The following is a 5,780-nucleotide window of genomic DNA, read 5'->3' on the forward strand; positions in this document are numbered from 1 at the left end:
AGTGAGGGCGGCTCCCCTGATCTTCGTGAAGACTCGTGGGGACAGGGACAGATCGAAAGGGAGGACTCTTTACTGATATGCCCGCCCTCGAAAGCGAGACATTAAAGTAAGCGTCCTTCAGGTCGATTGCCATGATCCAATCTTGGCATCTGGTAGACACCAGGATGTGCTTCTGCGTAAGCATCCTGAACGGCAGCTTGAGTAGGTGCCTGTTCAGGGTACGCAGATCTAGCAACCCCCCTTTTGGGGATGATGAAGTACGGTCTGCAAAACCCGTTGAACATCCCGGCTAGAGCGACGAGCACGATTGCTTGCCAGAGGGGTGGTGACCCTGGCCCGAAGCACAGGAGCATCCTAACCTCTGACTGAGGTTGAAAGGATGTCGTGAACTTGAGCGGGCATCTGGTAAGTTGTATCGTTTAGCTGAAACGGATCGTATCCCGTAGCCACCGTGATGGTTTGGGGGCTCTAGACAGGCTCCTAGGGACCGAGACAGGGGCTAGGGGTATGATCTGCTTCATCGACCTCCCAGGGGGTGGTTCGATGTGAGCATTGCAGATCCTTTGCCGTGGGGAGGCCCACGGGGAGGAGATCAGCTCTGCTGCTTACCTGCCTGGCGATTATGTAGCACAACGCACTGTCGTTTGAGAGTGCTGAGGGCTACTGATTATCCTTGACATTGGGTCTCGCCGTGACGCAACGTCGAGTTGCCGAGCACCGTCGTGTAGAGGGTGAGAGCGGCTGTGATAAACACCCAGAGAGAGAAGAAACTCTTAAGAGAGTGGGCTGTTGGGACGGGGCAGGAACCGTCCCGGATCGACCACCCAGCGATGGAATGGCTGGTGTCGGGCCCGATGGTATTCTCAATCTCCCTGGGGTCTTCCCACGAGGGCCGCTTCTGCTTTCGCTGCGGCTGCTGACGGGGCGATGGTCTCCTCTTCGATGTCCCTTCCGGGGGGCCGCCTGAGCCAGAGCCGGAGGGCGTCGAAGGAACCAGGGCTGCTGGGAAGAATATGGTGCATGGGACTCGACGGCCGAGGCGGCCGAGTCGCGGCAAGGGAGGATATGCTTGATATCCTCTGTCTGCTTCTTCACTGTCGAGAACTGCGGCTCAACAGTATCACCAAACAGCCCCCCCCCCTTGCGAGATGGGTGCGTCGAGAAGGTGGACCTTCTCGGCGTTACTCATCTGTGCAAGGTTCGGCCAGAGGTGTCTCTCATGGACCACAAGTGTGGACATCGCCCCACCCAGGGCCCGCGCGTTCACCTTCGGTCGCCCATAGAGCGAGGTCGGTGGCGGCGCGGAGTTCCTGCATAAGCGCTGGGTCGGTCTTACCCTCGTGGAGCTCTCTCAACGCCTTGGCCTGGCAGGAGCCATAGCGTGGAGAGAGGAGGCAGCTTGGCCCGCACCAATGTAAGCTCTCGACACCGGAGATGCCGAGACCCTCCATGCTTTGGACGGGAGTCTAGGTCGAGCCCCCCAGGTGGCCGCCGCCTGCGGGCACGAGTGCACCGCGGCGGCATGCTCCTCCCTGGGGGTCATTGACGTATCCTCTAGCTGCCTCACCCTCAAGGGAAGAGAGGGTGACAGAACTTGTTTGACGTGAACGTGCCGGAAAGGGGCGTTCCAGGTCTTGCTAAGTTCTTCATGCACTTCCGGTAAACACGGCACTGGGGGCGGGCGCGGCCTGGAGCCGCACTCAAACCCGAGGCACCATGTAACCAGCCGCGAGCGCTGGGAGAGGCAGTGTGGGCACTGCAACACAATGCTCACGGCAGTCCGGGAAAGCATGGCTGACATTTTGACTTTCGCCTCTTCCTGGGCTCGACCCCCCGAGGGAGGGAGCCCGAGGAATCGTCGGAGTCGGATGGCAGTACGTCACCCCCCGATGCTGCAAGAGACATCTCATCAACACGCATCGTGTCCGAATACGTGGTTGAGGAACAAGACAGTGGGACCATCTCCTGGGGAACGGTCAGACGAGCTAGACGAGGTGCGAACGGTCCGTGAGCCAGTGGCTGGCGGATTAACGCTCACAGTAATCCTCATATCACCCTCGCTGCTTGCAGTAGAGGGCGGCAGGGCCGTAGTCCTGCCGTCACGGAACGGGGAGCAAACGAGGTGGTGGCTGAGTCCCGTGGGAACACAGCCACCTGTGACGCAACGTCTGAATCGTCAACCGCACGCAGTGCAGGCAGAAAGTAACAACAAAGACTGCCCCAGCATACTGGAAGCAGACACCATGTCCGTCCCCCTCCTAAATGAGTGTGTTGCACCCATGAGAACAGCGGGACATGCCACGCTGGAGAAATTTGCTCTTTTAGAAAAAAACACTCGAACACTCCTGGCACTGCCGAGACGCCCAGGGGAAGTCGTTGCAGGAAGGGACCGTCCGCTGCACCACGTCGTAAGATTCCAGCAGTAATTCGGCGTAGAGTTTGAAGTCTCAAAGTCGATCAGTGTGAAGGCTCCGAAGAACAAAAGGTGAATGAATGCAGCACGCCGTCTCCCTTTTATACCCGGATATCCGGGGGCGGAGTCCGGCATGCAAATTTCATTGGCCTTTTCTAAACTAGTCAGAAGTTGATAGGTTCTCAAGAGCGAACCCCATCTGTCGGCTCGACACAACGTCGAGAGACCGACAGAAAGGGAACTTGAACTCTGCAGGCGGTTTGCTGGTTTTAGCTGAAGACTAGACTGGTTCCACTGGTTTGGTTTGATGGTTTTAGAGAGGTTTTAAGCTCTTGTCAACTCAGATTACAGTTTAAACCTATCTTTGGTGGGGAACTGTAGTTACCATGGTAATTCTTTGTAGCCATGGTGGATATTTAACCACAATACCAGAGACAATAAGGAATGGAAGGAATAAAAGCGGTAATTGTATCTGTTTTAATGACTTCCATCACTGATATTATGATAGCACATCTTACTCTCAGTATGTGTTTAGTTATACCGTGTGATTACTTGACTAAACCACAGCTTTCAGCAGACGCTTTCAGCAGATGCTCGGCAGTGGGGGATACTTTCAGACTGAACGCTAAAACCAACAACCAATTAGACTTTAAGAAAACATTAATTTCTTTGAGGAGAAGCGTGGGGATGCTAAATAATCATCTCAGCGGGTCCAACTGCTGTTCTGTGTTCCAAGCGTGCTCCCTGTTTCTCTTTCAGTACACAGCTGGGTGTCTGTCTCACACCTGTCTAACCAATTAAAACACACACACACATAAGTGCTTACACACACACGCACACATTTGGTCTTGCATTAGCGGAGCAAAGGTTGTGGGTTGGACTCCGATATGATAAAGTATGGCCTATAGCTTAGATACACTGTGAGTCGATTGGATAAAAGTGCCAAATGCATAAATATAAATAAATACCAACAAACAAACAAAAAATTGTTTACACTGATGCAATAACACACTTTTACAGTAGTAACCCATAACTGGAGTAACTACGGTACATTGGCAGGATTTCTGGTTACCATGGTAATGTTTTTGTACCATTAGAAACTGACAAAAGCAGTTACAGTAAGTAAATCAACAGAAAGTAGGAGAAGCAAAAACAGAGAAATATCAACATGTGATGCACGTGGGCGAACACGATTCATCATCCGTATCTTAAAGCCTACAGGATCTATTTTTTCACACTGATGACAGCAAATGTGTTTGAGAGGCGTGTCTGACAAACCCCATCTGTCTTTATCATAACATGGCAACAATAAATACAACCGATATTCAACAAGGGCTTCTTCCATGACGTCCGGTCATACGCGCTTTTATTTATAGCACTGCAAAAATCATTGAATCAATGGTATTGTTAACTTGCCATAGGGCTGTGCAAAAATATCGATACAGCAAACTAATTAACTATCGATAGTCCAACCTCTACTATCGCTACATTTTTTTAAAATCACTTCATATACAGTACACACAGCTTCCAGAGCCGACGCGTGGGTTATAATAGAAATCGTATTGGTTTTAATTGAAACTATAATCGTGTCTACTGGTAGCCTATGTGATGGATTCTATTGGTGGGATGTTCAAAAATACCCCAGGTGGTCCACAACAAGTTGTATTTTCAGCTTATTTTCTTTTTACATTTTGCAGCATTGCAATATATTGCAGTATGTATTATATCAAAATATATCGCAATACATTTTATTGTGACTAGTATCGTATCGCAACGCCCTTGGCAATACACAGCAATACTACTTGCCATAAAGTATTGCAGGGTTGCGATTAAACGTGTATTTTGTTCACACAATGACAAGGAAAATAAAAACATCTTAATAAAAGAGAAGCAATGTGTATTGTGCTTCCATTTGAAAATATTTTAGTGTCATGAAATGAAAAACTGTGAAAAACCTAGTTTTTGTTGAATAAATAATAAATAAATAATATGTTGTGAACTGTATCCTTGAAGTTTCACTCTAAAAATCAATTCAGTGCAAATTTCACAAAAATGAACAGCTATTAACTTAATGAAATCTTTTAAGTGATTTTTCATATTTAAAAATGATTAAAAATCCAACATTTTTCTAAAATGTACATGTACTATCTAAATTTATATAATGAAAAGAAATAAGTACAGTATTTAATTAACAAATTATATTTTTGTGAATTCTAATATAAATATTTGAGTTACTGTATTTCACTATTTTTTTTGTTGATTTCACAGCTTTTAAATGTACTCAATTTTTAAGTGTAAATTGCTTCACCAAAACAATTGAGTTAATCACATTTAAACTTTTTAGAGTGACATATAGACCCGGTTTCACAGACACGGCTTAGCTTAAGCCAGGACTATGCCTTAGTTGAATGAAGATATTTATGTCGCATTTATAATAATGCCTTAGAAGAAAACATTACTGGTGTGTATCTTGAGACAAAACAATGGCACTGATATATTTTAAGATATTTCTGGGCAAGTTATATTCAGTTAAGAAAGGTCACACATTCATTTTAGTCTGCATGGGACTCGCCTTAAGCCTTGTCTGTGAAACCGGGCCACATATTTAAGTTTTATTTAAATGTACTAATGTAAATGTCTCACTGGTATATTTATAAGTGTATTTCACTACATGCTTGGGGCTAAATTGGTCTACTTTTTGGTTTGCAAAAGTAACCTGTAACTGTGTGTAACTGTATAAACCGAGTGCACAACTACACTGTAAAAAATGATTCTGTGTCGTGGTAGATTTCATTAAATGAATTGAGTAAACTTTACTTAATACAGTTGTGTTCTTATTTTTTTAACCAAAATTTAAGTTAAAACGATAGAAAAAATCTTGGAATTCTAAATGCACAAATTATTGAATGAATTAAGCTTGATTTTATCATGGTCAACCCACTTAAACTTGTATAAAGGATTTTACTTAATTATTTTGTGGTGGGACTACATTATTATTTTTTAGTTAATTTCACTAACTGGGCAGCGCATTTAGAGTTCCCATCATGCTTTGCATGCGACAATATTAGGAGAGTCATTTTTGTGAAAAAGTGCTATTTTATGGACTTTACAATAAAGTGAAAGACTTGATAGTGTTTATTGTTCAGTTGTCTTTAAGATTTAGAAGTGCTTCTGTTTGTATGTTAGAGTTTTGTGGTTACCATCGTTCAGAAGTGTGGTGCTCAGGTTTTGGGAGAGCTCATGATGTGTGTTATTCACTCAATGAACAGTAATGCTGCTAATGCCAGTACTGAGACAACTCTCAGCTTACTTGCACATCATACATGTTGTAAACAATAATAAATGTTAAACTGAAGTTAAAAAAGAC

Source organism: Triplophysa rosa, linkage group LG5 (assembly GCF_024868665.1).
Source record: "Triplophysa rosa linkage group LG5, Trosa_1v2, whole genome shotgun sequence".
NCBI lineage: Eukaryota > Metazoa > Chordata > Actinopteri > Cypriniformes > Nemacheilidae > Triplophysa > Triplophysa rosa.